The sequence below is a fragment of the Dendrobates tinctorius genome, unplaced genomic scaffold (assembly GCF_039654945.1).
Source record: "Dendrobates tinctorius isolate UK_male_01 unplaced genomic scaffold, ASM3965494v1 ptg000138l, whole genome shotgun sequence".
Taxonomy (NCBI): domain Eukaryota; kingdom Metazoa; phylum Chordata; class Amphibia; order Anura; family Dendrobatidae; genus Dendrobates; species Dendrobates tinctorius.
In genome coordinates, this window is record NW_027361806.1 from 23,810,974 (window position 1) to 23,837,248 (window position 26,275).

Here is a 26,275-nt window from a genome sequence, read left to right on the forward strand (position 1 = left end):
TTGTGCGATGATATCGCTGCAATATCTCTACTAATGCACACAGTGATATATAAATGGATCGCCCACCAGGGCAGTGGGGTACTCGGTACCGGGCCGGTATCTCAGAGGGAAGTGTCACAGTAGCGGTGACCTGGTGTTAGGAACGGTGGAACGCATGAAATAAAAATAAAGTGCGTTCGCCGCTCGGGGTCCACCGTGCAGTAGGTGTAACAACCGCTGCTGAGTGATGACAGAGGAGCAATATGGCGGTATGATGCACATGGGGTCAGCTTCACCGGGAGTGTGCAGAGCGGGCTCTGTTCACACACAGAGGTGCCGCAACAAAAACATACAAAACACTGAACCTGTTAGTGACACAGGCTTCAGGTAGATGCACACACGGTATCTGGTCACAGGAGCAGGACCCAAGACAGAGGAGCTGCGTCCCTCTAGACCTCCCGTGTGTGCGACGTCGCTGCTGCGAACGCCAAGAAGTGCTGCAACTGCAGCGCAGCGTAGGACACTGCCGCTCGACGACAAAGCCAGATAGCAAGCGCGATGTCGGACGCTAGCGTAGCGGTGCAGTGTGCACAGTGGCTTAAGGCTTGCCTCTGACTGGCGCTGACTACTAAACTAATTCCCTATCACCATGCGTAATATCAGAGGGAAGGGGTTTCAAATGGGTCAGTCACCAGAATCATATATCCATCACCATTCACACCTAGCAAGTATAGTCTATACTAGCGCATGGCGGAACAGCCATGCGCGCCTTTTATAGTAGCCGGGACCTTCTGCACGCTTCCAGATCTCTGAGATGGACCAATGAGAACTGGAGCAGGACCTGAGCACATGACTCCCGATCTCCAATGGGAGATCGTCCCATAAGCATGCCCAGTAAGAGGACAGAAGGACTTAGCCTCAGGAGAGATTTGCTGCAAGGCAATCTCCTCTGCAGTGGAAAAATAGGAGGAGAGTGCAAAATGTGAGGATCTGGATCCCTGCTGAGTAAACGCAGAAATCCGACTCCTAACACATGGTCCGTGGCCCTGGGCGTCCATGTAAAAGGGGTTAAGTATGGCTGATTAAAGTTTATAAGTGGATGATACGTGACGCCACCTGTGGTGTTCGTCAATGAAGGGGTTAAGCTGACGCTGCAGGTAGATCCTCTGGGACAGATAGTATAAGGCAGAAAGATGTAATAGCTCCCCACAGGTAGAGCTGTAGTCCCAGTGCAGTGGTAATAGGTGTTGAGGAAGAGGGTGCAGTGTTAGGCACAGAGATGTAGCAGTGCTGAAGGGGTTGCAGGAAGAAAATGACACAACAGGGTGCAGTTTCCTTTACCTTTACTTTGTTTTGCTTTGCAAGTGCAGTCCAGGATCCAGATTACAGATGGAACAGGAGTTGGCCAGCCTGGAAGCAACTCAGGAATCTCTCTATGCAGATGGGTTGTGTAGTCTCCTTTCTAACGCTTATCTGAGGTACTTGCAGTACTGTGTTACACTGAAGTTCCTCTTGCTTATTCTCTTTTAGAACTCCGTCGTATGGCAGACAGCTGTAGCCTCCTTCTTCTGGCTCACACGTTGCTGTTGTGCCTCCGAGTCTTATGTGGGAACAGAGCATTTACAGCTTCCTATTCCTCTGGTTTTTGCTGCAGGAACATCAGTATCCATACAACCACGGAGACCGGACTCCAGACCATGCGCTACGCTAGAAGTGAGCCTGAACTCTGCTCAATCCTCCAGCTCTTCTTCTCCCGTCCACACACTTCGCCCTCCTCATTCGAACTGACTAACTTCCCCTTCCTGGCCCCCAGAGAGAAGCTCCTCCCCAGTTTTGGTTCAGAGCTCCCTCTGTTGGCCTGGAGTGGGTACCGTGCTGTGCTTAACTGATAAAGAGACCCTTTATTGCTTCCAAGCATGATATCACATTCCCTAGGAGTAAGGTAATGCCACTGTGGCGACCATACTCCTGGGGGCGCCACACATATATATATATATGATGTACAGAATGTGAAATACCTTTAATCCGACATAATTGACACCTGGAAGTCTGGATTATTGGACATGAAATTCAGCCGTATTTCCATCATAGACATTGATGTCATTTGCACTATCTTCAGTAACGGGGGTCTGCTCTATGCCTCCAACACCTCCGGGGGTAGAGAAACGGAGCTGTTGCTTCTCCTTGCGGAGATCCGGGTGGCAATGCTCACTGGGAAGGAAATATGCAAATGAACTCTTCTGCAGAAGAAATAAATCTGTCTCTCTATTGCCACCAGGGCTGGACTGGCATATGGCAATTCTGGCAAATGCCAGAAGGGCCTGTCTTGTCATGGACTGCCTTGTCTGCTACGCTGTTAACAGAATTGGCATTTTCAAGGCACCCATACTGTTAAGAGTTGTGACTGAGCACTTACCCCAGCAGGCCACAGGTATCATTAGAACTATTGGACTTGCAGTAAATCTTCCTTTTGTTCATCCAGGGTAATATTAGTAGTATATCCCATCTGGTTCTTGGGGAAGGGGAAAACATGGGCCTGTGTGATTTCAAATGCCAGATCTGAATTTCAGCCCCAGTCCATACATGATTGCCACCTACAGGTCGCTCCCTTGTAAGTCAACGTGCGACCCATGAAAAATTCTTAAAGGGATTTTCCACTAGTTGTTGAAGGTTACCATGGCTAAACACGTGACAAGTATAAAGAAAGTCGTGTAACACATGCCATAGTGCGTCAGTGAGATGTTCAGGTTAGTAAGGACCTGGTGTTTTTCTACATTTTCTTCTATTTATCGGACCTAAATATATAATTTTAATTAATATTCAGTAAAACTCACCCTGGAAAACGTAATTTTGGCTAAAATCTAATTAAACCAGAAGCATTCTCCATGGAGTCATAAGCAATGCCAGCTCTTCGTTCTTCAAACCAAAGGGAGAACAGCGCAGCGGCCGGTGCGCTGAGATCTATTATTAAACTGAAACACAGAAATGCAGGAAAAATACAATCGGTGGATAAAGATACATCTGCTTCAATGATGATCTCTCCCCATAGATCTAATCAGATGATTGAAATGACAACAGCAGCAGTGGAAGAGCGTGCAGATCCTGTAGGAGACAGTGACCAATCCATTCATAGGCAGCACGGTGGCTCAGTGGTTAGCACTGTTTGGCGGCTCAGTGGCTAGCACTGCTGCCTTGTAGCACTGGGGACCTGGGTTCAAATTCCACCAAGGACAACATCTGCAAGGAGTTTGTATGTTCTCCTCGTGATTGTGTGGGTTTCCTCCGAGTTCTCCGGTTTCCTCCCAAATTCCAAAGACATACGGATAGGGAATCTAGATTGTGAGCCCCATCGGGGACAGTGATGATAATGTGTGCAAAAACTGTAAAGCGCTGCGGAATATGTTAGCACTATATAAAAATAAAGAGATTATTATTATTCATGTGACAGGGTGGAATATAGGAAGGACAGAATTCTATAGCCAGTGAAATAATAAAATATCAGCAGTACAAGAGGAGTGTGTTGATCTTGTAGGGGGCAGTGACTTATCCGTTCATAGGCTGCATGTGGCAGGAGGGTCAAATATAGGAGGTAGTGATTCATTGGCAGAATGTGATAGGATGGCCTGTTTTAGGAAGGAAGCAGTGACAATAATAAAATAACAGCAGTAGAAGAGGAGTGTGCTTCTCTTGTAGGAGGCAGTGATCTATCCATTCATTGGCTACATGTGACAATGGAAAGTTACAGGAAGGAATCAGCGACAGTGCACTATAACCAGTGAAATTATAGGAGAAGTAACAGCAGAAGAGGAGTGGGCTGATCTTGTAGGAGGCAGTGACCTGCCCAGTTAAAAATCAAATGAAGACTCAGGAATGATGAAAAATCATGAGCTCATATATCCTTACAATTAAGAAAAAAGCAGCAATAATAAATGATCACCTCCTGGATACATTGATAGCACTGAAAGGAGTTGTCCATGGCTTTTGAAACATACCGAAATAACTTCTACTCCTCTTTTATATTGCTGCTTCTCCAGTGCAGCTGCTCCTTCCTCCTGAGCTCCACCAGTCTTTGATATCTGTGAGTATCCTCAGGTGATTGCTGCAGCCAATCACTGGCCTCAGCGATGATGGAACACACGTGACGGTTCTGGCCAGTGATTGGCTGCACCGGTCACCTGTGGATGGCTGGAACAACCTCACTGCAGGACAGCTGACGACCATCGAGACGACCAGAGCGGCAGCAGTGGGGGATCTACTAGGTTTGTTAGTTATTTTGACCTTTCCATGCACCCCCAGCTTTCTGGCCGTTCTTTAAAGCTCTTGGACATCCCCTTTTAAATGACTATTTTGGTTTAAATCAGCCCATTTCTGAGCGTGCTTGGCATGAAATAATTGATTGACAGAAAGTAATTTTCACTACAACTTCCAGGGATCAAAGTCAATCGCATCTTACATTTTATGTTTCATTTTTGAATCTTTTTTTTTTCTTTTTAAATGTTTCCTTTTTTTTTTTTTTCTTTCCCTTCATTTTTTTTCTATAATTGACTTTATGAAAGGACAAATGGTCTCAATTATATAGCATTGTGTCTGGAATAGTCCTGACATTTTCCGTGGTGCGGAGATACAACAAAATAGAGACTTGTCATTTTCAAATACATTTCAATATCAACCTTCTAGATCCAACATACTTATCTTCTAAAAAAAATGAATATGCCACTTCTCCAGTCTTCTTTGTGAATTATTCATAGACGACTCATAGAAAAAAAAAAAGTCAGAAATCAGAGCGGGCGCTGTTTATCTTTCTATGGCGAGAATCGTCAGATGCGCAGGCTGTATATATGTGTGTAATAATGGAATAAAGACCTCGGAGGGGGCGGCTCTGCGTGGCTTCCTCAGGGTTAAATCTACATGTGGACACATATTCCCTGAAGACGTCGTCTGCACTGATCGTCCCCATTCTCCAGTGACTCTGATTGTTCGTTCCATTAATTCACTATTTGCATTGTGCCTGATCGGGATTAGTCTGTTAGATTTTAACAACAGTCTGAACTTTGCTTTTTATTCGTTAGTTTTTCTGTTAATGAAATCATAGCCAGAGCTAAGATGTCCCCTTCACCGGGAGCGAAAATCCTCTTACATGCCCACCAGGATCTCCTTTTCCACACCCCTGTAGCCAACACTCTAAACATGTAAAGGTAAGTGAATTCGCCTTAAATTGAACAAAAAAAGTTCAGATTTACAAGTTGATCTGCTGGAATTAAGTAAAATGGCAGCCTGTTGGACATTATTTTGCTATTTGTTTTTAGGGCAGAGAAGGGGTTAAAAATAAAAATGATTATACTCATCACAGCGCTCGCCTGTCCTCCTCGCTTCCTCCATCAGGCTTCAGTCTTCTCTTGAGTCTTCACTAGAGATGAAGAAATCTTTTGAAATTCAAATTCTCCAGTTTGACCAAATTTTCCCAAAAAATTTGATTCATGGTGAATAAATTTGGCATTAATCTCAGCGCTGCAAAGCCTTTATTTGCCAGGAAAAGAAGTGTATAAAACTCTAGGACTGTATTGAAACCCTTAGGTATTTAAAGTAAGCACAAAATTAGGACAGAGGGGTAAAAAACTGCCCTCCTTTAATGCAATGCATAAAGAATAGTAAAAAAAGCTGTTATACCAGTGCTGTTACTGCAGAATCACATCACAGTTACACTGACTCTGCAGGCCCAGCACCTCCCTATCCCTTTAATATGTCTATCATTAATCACAGACCTAGGCTGGGGTCACACTTGCAAGAAACTCGCACGAGTCTCGCCTCTCAATACCCGGCACTCAGACTGGAGCGCTCAGCTGCATAGAAATAGAGTCATATGTTAAAGTTTGTGCACCCCTATTAATGTTAACCTTTTTTCTTTATAACAATTTTGTTTTTTGCAACAGCTATTTCAGCTTCATATATCTAATAACTGATGGACTCAGTTATATTTCTGGATTCAAATGAGGTTTATTGTACTAACAGAAAATGTGCAATCTGCATTTAAACAAAATTTGACCAGTGCAAAAGTATGGGCACCCTTATCATTTTCTTGATTTGAGCACTCCTAACTACTTTTTACTGACTTCCTGAAGCACTAAATTAGTTTTGTAACCTCATTGAGCTTTGAACTTCATAGCCAGGTGTATCAAATCATGAGAAAAGGTATTTAAGGTGGCCACTTGCAAGTAGTTCTCCTATTTGATTCTCCTATGAAGAGTGGCATCATGGGCTCCTCAAAACAAGTCTCAAATGATCTGAAAACAAAGATTATTCAACATAGCTTTTCAGGGGAAGGATACAAAAAGTTGTCTCAGAGATTTAACCTGTCAGTTTCCACTGTGAGGAACATAGTAAGGAAATGGAAGAACACAGGTACAGTTCTTGTTAAGCCCAGAAGTGGCAGGCCAAGAAAAATATCAGAAAGGCAGAGAAGGAGAATGGTGAGAACAGTCAAGGACAATCCACAGACCACCTCCAAAGACCAGCAGCATCATCTTGCTGCAGATGGTGTCACTGTGCATCGGTCAACAATACAGCGCACTTTGCACAAGGAGAAGCTGTATGGGAGAGTGATGCGAAAGAAGCCGTTTCTGCAAGCACGCCACAAACAGAGTTGCCTGAGGTATGCAAAAGCACATTTGGACAAGCCAGTTACATTTTGGAAGAAGGTCCTGTGGACTGATGAAAAAAAGATTGAGTTGTGTGGTCATACAAAAAGGCGTTATGCATGGAGGCTAAAAAACACAGCATTCCAAGAAAAACACTTGCTACCCACAGTAAAATTTGGTGGAGGTTCCATCATGCTTTGGGGCTGTGTGGCCAATGCCGGCATCGGGAATCTTTTTAAAGTTGAGGGTCGCATGGATTCAACTCAGTATCAGCAGATTCTTGACAATAATGTGCAAGAATCAGTGACGAAGGTGAAGTTACACAGGGGATGGAAATTTCAGCAAGACAATGATCCAAAACACCGCTCCAAATCTACTCAGGCATTCATGCAGAGGAACAATTACAATGTTCTGGAATGGCCATCCCAGTCCCCAGACCTGAATATCATTGAACATCTGTGGGATGATTTGAAGCGGGCTGTCCATGCTCGGCAACCATCAAACTTAACTGAACTGGAATTGTTTTGTAAACAGGAATGGTCACAAATACCTTTATCCAAGATCCCGGAACTCATTAATAGCTACAGGAAGCTACTAGAGGCTGTTATTTTTGCAAAAGGAGGATCTACGAAATATTAATGTCACTTTTATGTTGAGGTGCCCATACTTTTGCACCGGTCAAATTTTGTTAAAATGCAGATTGCACATTTTCTGTTAGTACAATAAACCTCATTTGAATCCAGAAATATTACTGAGTCCATCAGTTATTAGATATATGAAACTGAAATAGCTGTTGCAAAAACCTAAATTGTTATAAAGAAAAAAGGTTAACATTAATAGGGGTGCCCAAACTTTAATACATGACTGTACATGCAGCCGCACACTCCGGTCCCAAGTGCCGGGAGGAAGTCCGGGCTCCGGCTGATCTCTCACTTTCTCATCATTGCTGATTGGGTGCCAGGGTCATGTGTCACAACAACGGCAAGTGTGGGGTATGAGAAGGGGTTGTCCTAGAAGTGGACAAAGTCTTTAAAAACACACCTGCATGAAGTACATGGGCTCTGCAACAGCCATAAATCCTTGTTTCTGCTCATCTATAGGCGTGGGACTAGCAGGAACCAGATTCAGTCTCAGGAATAGCGCCACTCTCCTACCTGGGCTGTTTGTGGTACTGCACCCATCATATTCAAGCTGCTGGGTTTGACCTTCAATACCATAAACAGCCTATGGACAAGAGGGGCGCTGTTTCCAAAAGAAAGCAGGGATTAGTAATAATTGTGGAGAATTACCTTAAATTTTCTGTATAATGAGGAATTGAACAGAGGTGTCTGATTATTCACTTAAAGACTGATAATAAATGAAAGATCAGATCAATATTTTACTAAGTCAAATGTAAAGCAAAATCTCCATTTGTTCCTCTTTCGTGGACTCGGCCCCCGTGGACATCAGTTGTATGGATGTCAGCAAAAATCTGTTCCCAAATAATAATACGTGAATATATTTCTCGGCCCGATTATGTGAAGTCCCAGAGCACGGATCGGATGACAGCTGTTCTCTTGACCTTGTGGAGGCCTGACGGAGAGCGGCGGAACAATTCAAGGGGACATCGTAGCGGTAATTTACAGGAAGAAGAACGCGCCATGGACGAGAGAGCCGCGATATTACAAGGAGCAAAATGCTTTCAAAATCTCATTCTAGAAAAAAAAAAAAGAGACTTTGATTAAAAAACTGTAATAGTTTCACTTTAAGCAGAGGACAATTTCTCACCCTGTTAAGCAGGTAATGGAAATGATACAGACGTCAACAGACCAGTGATAATCGGCGCCTCTTCTCATGTGAAAGTTCTCGACAACAAGCAAAAGAAGGAAAACTCGTTACATGGTCGGCGGCAAAGAGCCCAGAATATGGGGAAAGTCCGCAATCCTCAAGGCGTTACCGCGGGGGGAAGCTGTCACACATTATATATACACATGTGGTCAAAATTGTTGGTTTCCCCTCGTTTAAGGACAGAAAAACCCACAACGGTGACAGAAATAACTTGAATCTGACAAAAGTAAAAATAAATAAAAAAATCTATGAAAATGAACCAAGGGGAGGCGCTCGTCTTCAGTGCCCCGGCATGCAACATGACGGTGGGGGTCCTGGCTGGGTGTGTGGACTTGTGCTGTGAGGTCCGTACACCGTGCAGTGTTGTGGTCTGGCCAGGACCGGATGTTTCACAATTCAATGAGGTAGATCACCATTCCAATATAAGCCCTTTACTGAACGATCATTTGATGAGTCATTTACAAGGGGTAGCGGGTACTAAGTCTTAAGGACATTTCCTTTACGGTATGAAACGTTTCACGACACAGTATTCTACCTCCAAAGTTTACTCCAGCATCGAAGAATCACACTGTTTCACCCTACTTCACCACAACCCAGCCAGAACGCCATAGTCCTGATCCGCAAGTCTCCTTACTGGCTCGGTGGATCCGCATCCTATTTCTTCCGCTACTGGCGCTCTGGATCTACCACTTGGGACCCCAATAGACCCATGTGCTCAGTCCATTTAGGCCTGTTACCTCCTGTGTTTAAAGCTCTAGGGCTCAAGACTCGGCATCCCCTCCAAGAACCCTTCTCCGGAAGGCCACTCTCTTCAGTCACTTTTCTTTGGAATCTCACTACCCCTTGTCCTTAGTCTCCTCTCACTCCAGATCACCCCTAAGGCAACTCTGCTCACTTAGCACTTCCAACTCTTTTTCTTTCATCTAACAGGAAGCAGTCACTCTCACTAACCCCACCCTTGTGGGCTAGTCCCAAACATTAATTCTATCTTATCATATTGTCACTCTTTTTGCTACACTCACTACCTAACCACTACTCTACACAAGGCACTCCATTACTACACACTATAATACCTTTCATTATCACATCCTACATTATATATTACTAACACTACCTATAATACAGAATAACAACACAATACATACAAAAGGGAGGTCCGGAGCTGCAGCCAGATCTTTCCTCAGGGGCAGATACCTACTTTGCTTCCGCTGCCTTATCTACCTATAATAGCCAGGAATATGTCTTGTTGGTGCCCCCACTATCATTACCCTACGAGTGCCCCTTTAGCTACACCCCTGCTGAATTCTTATGGCACATTCCATTGAATATGGAACAAATCTGCAACATTGTTTCTTTTCCCTCTTTATTGTACATAGTGTATGATTGCGTCCTGTGCACACAGATAATGGTGACATCCCAGCCCGGCCTTTCATCCTCCGCGTTTTTGTGCCGCAGTCCGGATGTAATGATGAACACACGCCGGTAACACATTAATATGAGAAAAGGGAATCTCATCAGTCTGCGGCCGTCCCGGCTCCTCTCATGCTCGCAGACGTCATCCAGTTAATAAGCAGGAGAGGAACTTACCGCGAGCCTCATGCAAATCCTCTCGGCGAGATTCTCACTTTTGCTTCACATCCATCGCCAGTGCGGATATTTCCCAGGAGGTTTTCCCGCTGTATTACAAATCTTGCTGAGTTCAAGAGATAAGGAAGCGGCATAAGCAACTCATAATTATATCCCGCTATTTGACTAGTTATTTTGATGGTTCCTGATTCTCTGCTATGAGCCTCGTAATGAAAGGAATGGAAATATGATTCGATTAGAATAAAACTTGGCGAAGATATGAAAGAAGCATTGTCATTAGAATAATAGAGAATCCGGCAAAAAAACATCAATTATTACGATATTCTTAGATGATAGAGACGTTGACACGGGGCGCAAAGTCTCTCCTACCTGGTTATGCCCCAATTATGCCCAGTCTGTATGACAGCCGCCGAGACCCGCTGCCAATCCGCAGAGTTGGCAAAAGTCCCAAAGTTTCCAGAACTGTTCTGAACTTTAGAAAACACGCCAAGCAACTTTTTGTCTTGGGCCTAAACAAGGTTATTTAAACCTTTAACCCCCTTCACAACCTTGGCCACAGTCGTATCCCTGCCTTCATTGCAGGCTCCAATGCTGAGCCCGCATCTTTCTGAGTCCACCTGTGGCTGTTAACCAGTGAAATGCAGCTGTCAATCACTGACAGCGGCATTTAACACATGCTGGCCAGAAGCGCGTCACAAGTACCGCCCATCGGCACCTCTCTCACGTGATCGCTGGGTGATGATGGGTGGTCATGACAGCCTGCAGAAGACCCCCATGCCTGTCATTGTGAATCTCCTATGAATGCTGGCTCGTGGCTGACATTCATAAGAGACTATGATTATGCTACATATAGCAGTGCTAAGCAAAGCACAGGCGATCGGATGATCACAGCTTCAAGACTATTGAAGCAAGTAAAATGTAAAAAAAAGTTTTAAAAGATATAAAAAAATAAAAAAACACAAAAGTTGAAATCAGCCACCCTTTTGCCCCATGTAAAATAAAAGAATAAAAACAGTACACTTATTTGGTATCGCTGCGTTCACAATCTCCCGATCTATCAAAATACAAAGTATATTGATCTGATAGTAAATGGCGAAACGAGAAAAAAATCGAAACAGCAGAATTCATTTTTTTTTGGCCGCTGCAACATTGCAATAAAATGCAATGACAGGCGATCAAAAGATCGTATCTACCCCAAAATGGTATCAATAAAAACATCAGATCAAGCTGCAAAAAGTAAGACCTCATCCAGCCTCAGATCCCAAAAAATGGAGACGCTACAAGTTTTGGAAAACAGTGACATAAGCAAATTTTTTTTTTCCTCGTACAAACTTCGGATTTTTTTAACCACTTAAGTAGAAATTACATCATACATGTTTGGTATTTGTGAACTCGCACTGACATGGGGGATCATACTGGCAGGTCAGTTTTAGCATTTACTGAACATGGTAGATAAAAACAACATAAAAAAAACCCAACAACTGTGGATTTGCACCTTTTTGGAATTTCTCACGACTTGGAATTTTTTCAGTCCTTTTCCAGTACACTATATGGTAAAATCAATGATGTCATTGTAAAGTACAACTCGTCTTGCATAATAAAAAAAGCCTTCATAATGCTATATTGATGGAAAAATAAAAAAAAAGTTATGGCTCTAGAAAGAATGGGAGCAAAAAAAGCAAAAAACCCCGAAAAATCACAAGGTGGTGAAAGGGTTAAAAAAGGTAATTCCTGTCTGATTCAGGGCGTTCCCTCCTCTCAGGGAGCAGCGTGACTATCACAAGTGTTTGCCTCTCTGGAGAATGAAGCTCCTACATGCATTACATGGATTAGATTCAGTGGGCATCGTGCAATGCGATCTCTCACCAGCGGGGGCGCTGTGAGGAAATTGATTACCGTACTTGCTGCTGTGATTCCCTCCTCTTTACATTTAAAAGACACCGTAAAAAATATGAAAAGTAAAAAAGACTACTGAATGTTAGCATAGTGTTTCCCCAGTTCACACCTTTGATTAACCTCTGTAATGCCATAAAGCATTTGAAACATCCACTTGATTTGGGTGCGTCTAAACAACTTCCAGCACTATATGTGCTGGCACTTCTTTTTCCTCACTTGGAGGCACTGACCAATTGGATGCCTGTCACAGTTTCTGCATCCACCTATCTCTTTTGCTTGTACGCCCCCTTTTCTTGTAGCCTCAGGGTAACTTTCCAGCAGTTATTTTAGGCCAAGTTTTTGGAGAAAAAGTTACTTTAAGAAGTTTAAAACCCATTTATGGTCACGGAGCGGGAGCAAGAATAGAGAGCATGCAGTCAATTAATAGTAGTAGTAACTTCAATTTAAAGGATAACATTGTAAAAAATGTTTGACAAATTCAATTATGTCAAGTGTTGATCAGTGGGGGTCCGGGTGCTGAGACCCCCATAGACTGCTGCTTAGTGATGTGTCCCTGTATTCTGTGCTCCGCTCGGCTCCTTACTCTAAGTAGAGGTGATAAGAAGGCAAGTTGTTCAGATTAGCTTCTCTGCTCCATTGACAATCGGACTCCTCTTTATGAGAAGTCAAAGGTTCTGTAAAATGCCTGGTGAAAATATATGAACAAATTATTACACTTTACACACTTAAAGACCTGTCCTTTGTTTAAAAAAAAAAAAAAAAATTGATATAAAAAAGTAATATTTTACAAAAATCCCTGAGCTCCCCTGTTTCTGCCGTTCTTGTCCGTATTGTGCTGTGATTGGCGGAGTCTGGGGGGGAAGGAATGAAAGAGCACGGCCAAAGTAGACTGAAAAATGCCCAGTTGTTCTACAAAGCAGAGATTTCACATATTGTGCTCCAAAGGTAACAAATGTCAATATCTAATGGAGCGACTCCGTGTAAAAGGAAAAAGAGCAGCAGAGCCAGGGAAATCAATTTTTTGGAGCAAATAGGTGTTCTTTAAATGAATGAACTTTCGAGGTGATACATTGTCATGAGAATTCCTCCAGCGTCAATGTATCAGTAGATGCTTGGAGTGACAGATGAGAGTCCTATAGAGAACAACCGATCCTTTCTATTAACTCAAATTGGGTATTTGAAAATGGACTTTGTGCAATGTGCCTCCGACCACATCAGAGTAATGTGCAATGCTTTATCTGCCCAGTGGAGGCGCTATACGGTGAACATGTATATGTGGCTCCTAATTGCAGCACAATTACAGTGAAGGATCAGGAAGGAAACTAATAGATTGGATTGATGGAGGGTTATGGCAACTACATAACATTGTCCCTGCAGACGCATTGCGTCTCGGTAATTACCGGTGCAGTATCGCTGTGCCTGTCACTGGCGGTGGACCCTTCCCCCTGGCGATCTCCTCCGCCTTGTATTTTTCTATAGGTCGCCTGTTGAGGGTCTTGTCCCCTATAGACGCTCATTGCAGGCAGGCAGACAATAGATTCACACCATCAGTCGGCTCCTTTAACAATTCCTTTGAAGTATCGTGCCGCGCTCGAGTGGGATCAACCTGAGCTCAGATACAATACCGCACACCTCATCTTGGGTATCACTCAGATAAAACATTGGTCATGATGAAGACTTTGCAGTCGGAAAAAGCTCAAAATCCCCGTTATTCGCAAGAGCCGACTTTTCAAGAGGATGTAATTTTAGACACTTTGATTAAGCTCGAAAAAAAAAAAACCTAGCAAAGGAAATAAAGAGAATCTGTGGCAGCGGAGACGTTTCCAAATGTAACACGGCTCATAAGAATAGTTCAATATTACAAGTAGAAATGATGGATGTGAACAGAGAACGTCTTCTGTGTGTAATCTTCATACTTTCCTTATCTGCAACAACAATGTATTTAAAGACGTAAGGATTCTCTATGGATCATGCAGTGAAAAAAGTGAAAATTACACAATTATGTAGAACCGCGCTACATGTGCACATAGAGCAGTACCTACAGTGTTAGGCCGGGGTCACACTAACCGACGCAAAATACGGTCCGTAGTTTACATGCGTAATACGGATGAATGACCCCTAAATAGTGCTCTGTATGTCATCCGTAAGCAAGGTGCAGTCGCGTATTTTGCGCATGTCAGCATCCGTATGTAATCCGTATGGCATCGGTATGGACTCTGTATGGTGAGATTTTCTCGCAGCCTTGCAAAATGGACATTTAACGGTTTTGAGGCCTGCTAACTATTTAAATCATTAGCCTGCACCCTATTTATTGGCTCAGGAACAGGTGGCTGCCTCCATTCTGTCCATTTGTCACCTTGCTTTCACGAGGTGTGTTGGTGTTCTTTGTGCAGCATGGCAGAGGGTCTGAGATTCAATACAACTGACCGTGTTCTCTTTACCTGGCTTTTGTCACGGCGCTTTGGCCAACCATACCCAGTGATAGTGGATCCGCGGAGGAGGAGACGCATGTGGGTCCATCCACTTTTGAGGCAACGACTCACAAGAGGGCATTTTCACCGCCTCTATTCTTCTCTGCGGGAGCATCCGGAGAAATGTTACCAGTACTGTCGCATGAGCATTTCCACATTTGATCGACTCTTGGAGACAGTGCGCCCTGGGATCACCTTTCAGGACACAAGGATGCGCAAAGCGATATCTGCAGAGGAGCGACTTCTACTCACAATACGGTATGTACTACACAACCACATTCTCTATGTTCATGATGTGTTGGGCAAAGTTTGAATTTTTGCCTTCTTGTAGTAAGTTTTAGGCCCTCATCTTAGTCCACATATGTGTCAACTGACACATCAGAATGTTATGTGTAATATGTACTGAATATCACTAATTCATTGTGCAAACAAAGATGTGTGTGTTATTTGCTCTGAAATCTTACCAAGTTTGTTATGTTTGGACCTGTTTGTTTTGTAATTTGTGCATTCGACAATCATCCTTTTCTGTTGTTCTTCAGCTTCCTGGCCACTGGCCTGTCTTATGCCGCCCTCCACCATGAGTTTCTTATTGGAAGATCTACCATTTCAGGCAAAGTCAGGTCAACATGTAGTTGTAATGTATAATAATTAGATCTGTCTCTTTAAGCAAGCCAGACTTATGGGACTTGGAGGGTGGAGACAAGAGGGATGAGAAGGGAAGTTTCAGTTTCACTTCTGTGTAGCATGGGAATGCAAGTGTTATGCTGTGTGCTGGAGGACGAAGAATAAAACATATCTAAAGTTTAATACCTTGAATTCTTCATAACGTGTGGATATTACAACTGGCGACGAGGATGGGATATAATCACCTACTGCTGTGAGTACGGACTCTATTTTACCGCTTCACACGCCAGCACCACTGAGAGACTCTATCATGGCTGACTTCTTGCACACATTCCCACAGTTTGATATGACTGATGTCATTAATCTCTCCCATAACTGGAGAAAATGGCTAAACAGATTTGAGAATTTCCTAGAAGCCATGGACATAAAGGAGGAGAAAAGAAAGAGAGCTTTGCTCCTGCATTGTGCAGGCACAGGAGTCTATGACATATACAGTACGTTACCTGCAGCAGAAACAGACACATACAGCAACTGCACTAAAGCTCTCACTGGCTACTTCAACCCCAAACAGAACATCAGATATGAAAGATATAAATTCAGGATTGCCAAGCAGCTTCCAGAAGAGTCCATAGACACTTATGTCACACGGCTGAAAGAGTTAGCACATGGATGTGCCTTTACAGATGTAGATGATGAAATCCTAACTCAAATAATTGTCACCTGCTCGTCTAATAACCTAAGGCGTAAGGCTCTGCAGCAGGATATCTCTCTACATGATTTGCTCAAAATGGCCCGTGCTATAGAAATAGCAGATCATCAGGCTGCCGTAATGGAGAATGGGGATAAATTACATGTGCATAATCTCAAACAGAAAAATTTACCAGACAAACAAGCCCAGAAACAGAAGAAATGTTATAGATGTGGACAGGATTTCCCTCACCACCAGAACAAATGTCCAGCTATGGGACAAACCTGCAGTAAATGTGGAAAAGGGAATCATTTTGCAGCTGTTTGCAAATCAGCGCACTACAAGCCTCCTCTGCCTATGACAAAATCTGCAGATGTAAAAGTGATAAATCAGGACACAGAAGAAATGTCTGCGACTGAGAACTATGTGTTCACTACCTCTGTCACTGGTTCAGTACAGTCTCCCTGTGTTACACTCTCAATCTGCAACACTGACATTACCTTTACAATAGATACAGGAGCTTCAGTGGATATCATAGATGGCACTACATATGAACAATTGAAAACAAGGCCAGTCTTACAACAAGTGCAGACTAAAATCTTTCCTTATGGATCTAAAACACCTCTAGCTATAATGGGACAACTTGATGCTGAAATTAGATATAAAGAAAACAGGCAGAAAACCACTTTCCACACATTACAAGGATCGGGAGGATGTCTTCTCAGCTATCACACTGCCTTGGAGCTAGGGCTCATCCAGATTATTCATACCATAACTGACCCTGCGGATATGGATGTACAAACTATGGTGAACAGCTTTCCCTCCCTATTTAGTGGTTTGGGAAAACTAAAGGACTCTCAAGTACACCTTCATGTGGATGACAATGTTCGTCCAGTAGCCCAGCCTCACAGGCGTATTCCATTTCACCTGAGACAGAAGGTAGAAAAGGAACTCCAATTGCTCATGGATGAGGACATTATTGAAACTGTTACTGGTCCCACTCCGTGGGTCTCTCCACTTGTGGTAGTTCCAAAACCAAAGACTCCTGATCAAGTGAGACTGTGTGTTGACATGCGCCTGCCCAACACCGCTATCCAGAGGGAAAGACATATCTCACCTACGATTGATGACATTATTCATTTATTAAATGGAGCCACCGTCTTTTCAAAGCTCGACCTCAATAAGGGATATCATCAATTAGAACTGAGTCCAGAGTCCCGATATTTGACCACATTTTCCACCCATGTGGGCCTCAGAAGATACAAAAGATTGACTTTTGGAGTCTGCTCAGCAGCAGAAATTTTTCAGGATGCAATAAGGAGTGTCATTCAACACATCCCAAATGCCTTTAATTACAGTGATGACATATTGGTTTTTGGTAAAACTCAAGCTGAGCATAATCGTGCTCTATATGCTATCTTTGAATGTCTGCTTTCTGCTGGACTCACTTTAAACAAAGAGAAGTGCGAGTTGGACAAGGGTTCATTAGAATTCTATGGTCACATCTTCTCGGCAAAAGGAGTACAACCAGACCCCAAGAAAGTGGAAGCTATCAGAACAGCCTCAATTCCACAGGATGCCAGTGAAGTGCGTTCTTTCCTTGGAATGGCAAGTTACTGTGCTAGATACATTCCGAATTTTTCAACAATCAGCAATCCACTACGGGAACTTACAAAACAAAGTTGTATTTTTCAATGGTCTCAAGGCTGTCAGGCCTCTTTTGAAACAATTAAAAATGAACTCTGCTCGACGACCACTATGGCTTATTTTGATCCAGCTCTTCGAACTGAACTGATTGTGGACGCCAGTCCCGTGGGACTGGGTGCTATTCTAGCGCAGTACAAGGATAACAATCAAAATCCTCACATCATTTCTTATGCAAGTAAGAGCTTAACAAACACTGAAAGAAAATATTCTCAACCTGAAAAAGAAAGCTTGGCAGTTGTCTGGGGATGTGAACACTTTCACTTATTTCTTTATGGAGCTCCCTTCACCATTGTCACAGATCATCAAGCACTTCTTACAATCTTTGGAAATCCCAGAGCTAAAATGCCTGCACGAATTGAACGATGGGGCCTACGTCTACAGGACTACAACTATAAAATTGTTCACAAACCTGGAAAATACAGCAATCCGGCTGATTATCTTTCAAGACATCCTACTAATGATGATATACCTGTGCATTCCTCTATTGAAGAATACCTACGTTTTGTTACAGATCATGCCATGCCAAAAGCACTTTCTCTTGATCAATTTATAAATGAAACAACAAAAGACAAGACACTCTGTGCCCTAATACAAATCATCCAAAATCGAAGGTGGCATGAAATTCAAAAAGAAAAATTTCCTGATTCTGAGATTGATCTGAAAGAGTTAAAACTATTCTCAAACGTACGTGAGGAATTATCAGTCACTGAAGAACACCTCATTCTTCGAGGTACCAAACTAGTTGTACCTAAGACTTTGCGTAACTTAGTCATACAGATAGCACATGAAGGTCATTTAGGAATTGTTGGCACAAAGAAGTTACTCAGAGAAAAAGTGTGGTTCCCAAATATGGATCACTTGGTGGAAGAAAAGATTAGACGCTGTTCTACTTGTCAATTAATCACTCCATCATCAACCTTAGAGCCATTACAAATGTCTCCGTTACCCACTGCTGTCTGGGAGGAAGTGGCAGTCGATATATATGGACCATTGCCAAATGGCCAATACATTCTCGTAACAATTGATGAATATTCTCGATACCCTGTCATTTCATTTATCTCTTCAACATCTGCTAATAATGTCATACCAGAGCTGGACGACATTTTCTCGGCATATGGTATTCCAAAAGTGGTCAAAACAGACAATGGACCTCCATTCAATGGACATGTGTTTACACAATTTTCTGAATACTTGGGATTCAATCACAGGAAAATCACACCTTGCTGGCCGCAAGCCAATGGAATTGTGGAACGTTTTATGCGCACTCTGGGGAAACGTATCAAGGCAGCGAGACTCGAGCCAGACTGGAGCACATCCCACTGAAACAGTCATTATACAAATTCATGCGTAATTACCGCAATACGCCACACTCCACTACTAATGCTGCTCCAGCTCGTTTAATGTTCAGCAGAGCCCTGCGTATACTTCTCCCTGATGTGACCAGCCATCCCCGACCGAGTGACTCCTCAGTGAGATCCACAGATTTCTCCAACAAACAAGCCATGAAACGTTATGCAGACAGAAGGCGAAGGACACAGTCAAGTGCCATCGAAAGAGGGGATGTCGTGGTGGTACGTCAAAGACCAACCAACAAGACCTCACCTGTATATGGTCCTGCAAAATATTATGTTACCAAAAGGAAAGGCAGCATGATCACAGCTGAACGAGATGGACACTCCATAACGCGAAATTCTTCATATTTTAAAGTCATACCGCAGAATGATGACAATGAACTCTCTTTGGTGGAAGATTTGGTATCCGATGGTGTAGAGGACCAACAAGAGGTAGCTGGTCCATCAACAATGAACTCTCTCAATGAGCCCAGACGTTATCCTACACGAGTGAGAAGAGCTCCATCGAGGCTTATTGAAGAAGTGTAATTACAGTTTTGTTTGTTTTTTTGTTGTTGTTTGTTTCTCTGGTTTTAGAATTGAACAAATAAGACAAAACGGACACATGATTTCTTTGGACGTTTTCATGTTGTTGCATTTATCAGTAATATAGATTATTTATAAAAAAAAAAAAAAAAAGGGGATGATGTAATTTATAATAATTAGATCTGTCTCTTTAAGCAAGCCAGACTTATGGGACTTGGAGGGTGGAGACAAGAGGGATGAGAAGGGAAGTTTCAGTTTCACTTCTGGTAGCATGGGAATGCAAGTGTTATGCTGTGTGCTGGAGGACGAAGAATAAAACATATATAAAGCTTAATACCTTGAATTCTTCATAACGTGTGGATATTACAGTAGTGAAATCTGGACAAGACTCCATCAAGTGGTCATGCCCAAGCCCAGGATGGAAGACTGGTTAAGGATATCAAGGGACTTTGAGGAGGAATGCCAGTTTCCTAATTGTATTGGGGCCCTTGATGGCAAACATATCAGGGTGCGTAAGCCGCCGAACTCAGGCTCCCAATTCTTCAATTATAAACAATACTTTTCTGTTGTATTGTTGGCTCTGGCCGACCCTCAATACAAGTTTATAATTGTTGACATTGGGGCCTATGGAAGGACGGGAGACTCTAGAGTCTTCAATACTTCCGTTATGGCTCGGCGGCTACGCACCAACCAGTTGGATCTACCACCACCACGCCAGCTACCAGGCTCCACTCAAGAATCAGTCCCTTATGTCCTTGTGGCAGATGAGGCCTTTCAGTTATCGCGCAATGTCATGAGGCCATATCCCCGGCGCAACCTTGACCACAGGCGCAGAATTTTTAACTTGCGCCTATCACGTGCTCGGCGACTGGTGGAGTGTTCCTTTGGCATTCTTTGTGCCAAATGGCGGGTACTCCAGTCTGCCATTCAGCTGAGTGAACAAAATGTTAATGAAGTTGTGAAAGCCTGTGTGGTTCTTCATAACTTCACCAGGATACATGATTGTTCCTCCTCTGCTGGTGTTGTGCGTAGGCCGGACAATGTGCGTAGGGTGAGACCACCTATCAACCCTCAACGTAGACCGCTTTCTGGCCTCAAAGTGCGTCATATTTTCACTAATTACTTTCTGGCACCTGAGGGGGAAACTTCTTGGCAAGAGCATGCTGTGTCTATGTTGTAAATATTTGTTTGATGTGTGTCCAAAAATATATATTTCTACCCCTTCTGAATCTATGACTGGTTAATTGCATTGGTAAGCGTATGTTGATACGGTTTTTGAGAATTGAGACAGAGACGTAAAGTGTAGTAGACAAATTTTTACTTTTGCCTTTTTTTAGGTTTTTTTTTCTTAAAGGCAAACATATTCTTGCCCCATGTAAAACTTGGGCAATGGGCCAAATTGGCCATTTTGCAGATTTGAACATTATTGCAAAATAAACTTTACAAACATATCCAACAAAAGATATAATGCAATAACAACATTGCAACATTAGACAATTGGATTCCAAAGTCAAAGAGAGGAGGTCTCCATCATCAAAATGATATAAAAAAGATAATACAAACATTTATTATGAATGTTTTCAAACCATATTAATAAGCCACCATGACAGGCAAGGCTACCTTACGCGTTTCTGAGACATATACCATGTCTGCTAAAAAGACTATATTTCACCGCACTATACAGGGAAACTCAAAGGATCACATTACAATACTCACTTGATAATACATAGAGAGAGCGTGATGTTCTTGAGGCTGTTTGCCTTGATTTGGAAAGAAAGTTAGCTGCCCACAAATTTACGAATTTTATATGGACAGCACGCCTTTTCTATGTATTATCAAGTGAGTAGTCTATTTTGATCCTTTGACTTTCCCAGTATAGCGCGGTGAAATATTGTATTTCTTACAGACATGTAATATGTGTCTGAAACGCGTAAGGTAGCCTTGCCTGTCATGGTGGTTTATTAATATGCTTTGAAAACATTCATAATAAATGTTCGTTTTATTGTTTTTACATCATTTTGATGATGGAGACCACCTCTTTTTTACTTAGGATTGTGATTTTTAGCAACAGTTGTATGACACTGGACATCTCCTGCCATCAGTCCGCTTATGGACACTGATGTACAGTATGCATCAACAATTTGCATGTTTGTAGCCACTTATAAATTGTGGAATGTTGGGGAAGGAGAAGGCAGAGGAGCAGCCTGTGGTTGCTGCTGACTATTTTGAGCAACATCGCCCTGTGTGGGTGCATACTGTTGCCCATGATGTTGGTACTGACCTTCCTCCTGTGATTGTTGGGGGTAGTGGCCAGAGTAATACTGCTGAGGGGCATCTTGTTGGGGCGGGTAGGCCCGTGTCTCATACCCACCAATATAGCCATGTCGTCCCCAACCAGGTTGGGACCAGCCTCCAACACTGGGTGGGAAAAAGTGGCCATATTGGTGGGGTTGGCTAGAAGCAGACATATGTTGCTGCTGTAGGGAAGGTTGGGTAGGGGGAGGAAGGGGGTGAGGTGTAGGGCCACGTATTTGAGGATCTTCAGACCCTGCTTGAGCAAGCATCTGTGTGGGTGGTCTCATGCGCATTAGATTTCTGGGGGAAAGCTGCCACCTCTCCAGATATTCAAAAAGCTCATATGGGGTATTGGGGGGTGTGCTTGCATCAAGCAGGATCTGAAAACATCCTCGAATACGGAGCCTCACCTCACGGGAAAGGGCACGGAGATAAAGGGCAAGGCTACGTGAGTAGGCCTCCTCCCCATCATCTGCATTGACTCTAGATAGGTAATTTAGGACCCGTGTCCACATTGGTCCTGGTATCTTGAACAGCCATCTGCCGCCTTCTTCGTCCTCGCCGGGATGTTACAGCAGCCTGTGGGGAGCTCCGCGGATCTGGGCAGTTGGGCTGCTGCTCATGTTGCCCTGCTCCTCCAGTATGGGTGATGGCCCAGCAGCAGACGGTCCTGGTGGTGGTGTTTGTTGGGCAGGCAATGGGTTCTCTTGTGATGACTCATCTTCACCCATGCTTCTTGTTGGGGGAGAAGATGGGCCAGCCACCTCATCCCCTACAGGATCAATTATGGGCTCTGTATCTGAGGCCGTTCCTCTTTCCGTAAGGTTGGAGTGAGTTCTGTTATGAAAAAGAACAGAGCCAAAAATACATCAATATTTTTGGCCCTGTAAAGTATCGGTGTAATGTGGTGTGAGGTATGTACTTACGGTCTCAGATCCAGAATTGGGGTGAGGAAGCAGAGGCGGTCATAATACACATATTTGCGTTTCACGTAGCCCGCATCCCCACTCCTGGACCGCTGCTGACGTTCCCGCCTGTACTGATCGCGGATGCTGCGCCAGCGTTTCATCACATCTTCCACTGCAATGTGACAGGAAATTTTATCAATTTCACATATTTGATCGGTCACATTTGCTACCAGTAGTCTAGGCATGTGGCCTTCTGGGGTGTGCTTTCTAGCCAGGGTGGCATATCTAATTGGCCCATCCAGGCCAGATACACAGGGTCTGAATAGTTCATGTATCAAGTAACTACACTTAATAACTTGGTTGGCTAAGAGGATGAGGAGCTTGTGGCCTGGGCAAAATTATGGCAGTGTAAAACCATGGGTCAAATCTACCCGCCTCATGAGGAAAAAAGTACAAGCACAGGAAGGGGGTGGCTGATTCTGTATGCATTTTTGGTTGTGAGGTAATTTTAATCATTTTTGGGACTTGTAGTTAATCAGTTTCTGCTGCTCCTCACGTGGCCGATCATCAAAGTCATGGAACATCTGGCGGCATATGCGCCTCCATGACGCCTCTTTTCTTGCCCGGTTTGCATAATTGGCATCACGTTGGTCCCAGAGTTCTGGCCGCTCCTGAACCAGTACAATGAGCATCTCCACATTTAGGAAATATGGCGCCATGACGCTGCTGTACTCCGTGGAGGCGTACTTCCTGGATGTCTGGTGCGCTATTTCAGGTGATTTGCATGTCTAGGCTTCCTGATGATGGATTGGACCATTTCCTGTCACCAGCCAAAAGACCTGCGTATTTCTCGCAAGTCACACGTGTGGTCCGTGTGTAATCCGTATTTTTTGCTCTCCCATAGACTTGCATTGGCGTATTACAGGCGTAGTATGCTGACAAATGCAGCATGCTGCGATTGGCACGGACCGTAAAATACGCCCGAGAAATATACGGCTATTGGGAGCAAACCCATAGAGAATAATTTGTCCATGTGTAATGCGCGCTTTTAACGCCTCTCACTCGTCCGTATTCCTCGCCAGTGTGACCCCGGCCTTAGGGTAAAAGACAGATATGTACAAATGAGAGTCCTCAGGGGTTGATACTTTTTAATGGTTGACTGAAAAGAAGGTAGGCTAAAAGAGGGCGCTACGGGATACGTGATTCTGGAGAAGATGTGGGAAAGATTGCTGTGGATGTGTCCTGTAGAGAACAGAATCGAGGGATGTGAGGACTAAATCACTGAAGAGAACCAGGACAAGTAGCCAAATAATGAGCGGTAGCAGAATTATTGGTGAGAGGATAATGGCCGCCATCACATCCATGCACCACGCACCCCAGAGTGAAGGCTGCAGACCAAGAACATTATTCGCACATACACAACGTTCCAATTCTGTAAATTGCATTTGTGTTATATTTTTTGTTTCTCCCATAACCTCATGGACAGTTTGTGTTCCAGGGTGTTTGGATCACTGAAATCAATCTTAGACCCCTATGATAATTAGTTGCCAGATGCTTAATTAAAAGAAAAGTCCTTAAGAAGAACATTCCACCTTAATAATCAGCTGTAGGTATCAAGCAACATTGGAGAGAAAAAGGATTTCTGCTGCCGAAAATCGTCACATAGTAGAATGCCTCGGACAAGATATGAAAACATTAGATATTTCACCAAAACTTAAGCGGGAGCATCGTGCTGTCAAGATATTTGTGGCTGATACAGGGCATAGACAGATTCCCACAGATAAAGGCATAATTAGGAAGGCTTCTGCAGATAAAGGCATAATGTGGAAGGCTCTTGCACATAGTGGCATAATTAGGAAGGTTCCTGCAGATAAAGGCATAATGAGGAAGGCTTCTGCTAGATAAATGCATAAGATTTAGAAAGCAGCTGGTAAAATACCATTATAAAGCAGCAAACAGGTATGTGAAGCCTGAGCCTCTGGAGTGCGTGAACCTCAAGGTGTCGTATGCCCCAGAGGCTGCAGTTGAAAAAGCTTTAGATCTCAGTAAATGTGACGTATTAATGCTACAGATCCCACAAATGACCATTTCCAGTTCTTTACAGCCTATAAATAGTTTGGACTCTTGTTCTGCAGAAGAATTTGCTGCTTTTTGTGTTTTTTTTTTGTTTTTTTTAAATACTGTTCTCATTGGGAGTTTTGTCCAATAAATGTGAATTATCCTCTAGCAGTCGAGGATTGGACATTACACGACTCATCTGTGTCCAGCATTTGGGAAAATCAGAGAACAATTTACATAATATGGCATAGTTTTGTGCCAGGATCATATTGGAGAGTTGGAGACTGCAGGCAGCAGCCGGTCAGTGTGAGAAACAGCAAAGCACCGGTAACATCGGTCTGTAGAGGAGAGCAGGAGGCACCCCGCGTACCGACACTACGACCACCTCCTGAGCTCTTCAGTGCCGAGATTCACCCCTTCTTTATTGAGGATACTGATTTGTTAAGCCTGCGGTCCATTACAAGCGTCAGCAGTCTGCAGCCCTGTGTGGTTTTGTTGTAGATGGCACCAGAATAAAAGTTTTTATTATTATTATTATGCATTTATATAACGCCATTTATTCCATGGCGCTTTACATGTGAGAAGGGGAAATATAGACAAGTATAGTAAACATGTATAAGACAAGGGACACATAGTTTTGTGAAATAGTCATTATTAATGTAACTGAATAACTTTCCACCAACGTCACATTATCGTTGTCCCGTAGGGCACCCGACGGCCGACGATCCGGACAGTGACATTTTCTCCGAGCCGTAGACTGTATCCAGACATTAGCAGAGCACGATGTATGAGCGAGCCGTATCCAGACAAGCAACGTGACGCCAAAGTCAGGCTAAAAGTAATGAAGATCGCAGACCTGACCCAACCACGGTCAGATAATGTCACTCAAGCGCCGGTTCATCCCAATGTTATCTGAAGTTTAAGAAAATAGACCTCGGTGTCGTCGTGTCATTCCAGCGAAGGCGCGAGATAAAAGACGAGTCCAGTCACAATGAGGCGCAGGAGAATTCAACCGGTGATATTAGATGTCAGGCTTGGTAATATGGGTCTCCGAGACAGCGAATATTCCATTTAATCAGCCGTGCAATGGTGCCCCGGTGACACATGCCCTTTATTATACCAGTGCCTTTGTATGGACGACTGTTGGGTTCCATTGATACCGGGTCCTGGAAGCATCAGATCCTTTTATTATTTATTAATCTCTCTTAAAGGAACATTACATCTAGAAATGAATGACTGAATTAAACAACAAATATTATTGCCCTCACTGTTCAGTGCGCTGCAGCATTTTCTACATGATCCTTGCAAAATCTTTCAGCGAACAAGGGGTTAATCCATTGATCAGCCCCATCTTTTGGTGGTGGTCAATGGACAGGGATTTACAATATTTTGTCCCACTGTGGACAATGCAGAGGGGGGAGGCTCCTGCTGCAGACAGTCACACAGAGAAAAGTGAGGATACAGCTGAGAGAAGATTCAGTGTTGGCTCCCTCCAGCCACTAGCAGAGGCGGCTCTCTGTGTATTAAAGGGATTTTCTTACTATTTTATGATGCTTTATAATAAATATGGGCACATGAGAGTATTAAACAAACAGAAACAATATTCATCTACCAGACCGTCGCAGAGACAAGAGCCTGAGTACCCCATCAATGTCTTGACTTCTTAATCCAGCAGGAGATATCATAAAACCCCTACAGTCAATCAACTGCCATTGATCGATTT

The 26,275-nt window shown here is 43.5% G+C and overlaps 1 long non-coding RNA gene across 2 annotated transcripts in view; it reads left to right on the top strand.

Annotated features, from left to right (window-relative positions):
* Positions 1-25,820, top strand: part of LOC141048823 (uncharacterized) — a 51,767-nt gene extending 25,947 nt beyond the window's left edge. The window contains exons 3-4 of one of the 2 annotated variants that reach the window (XR_012220160.1): positions 5,049-5,174; positions 25,259-25,820. This is a non-coding gene — a long non-coding RNA (uncharacterized lncRNA). Of the gene's footprint in view, positions 1-5,048; positions 5,485-25,258 lie in introns of those variants that run through there. The other variant, XR_012220159.1, reaches the window with a different exon arrangement.
* Positions 25,821-26,275: the final 455 nt, after the last annotated feature.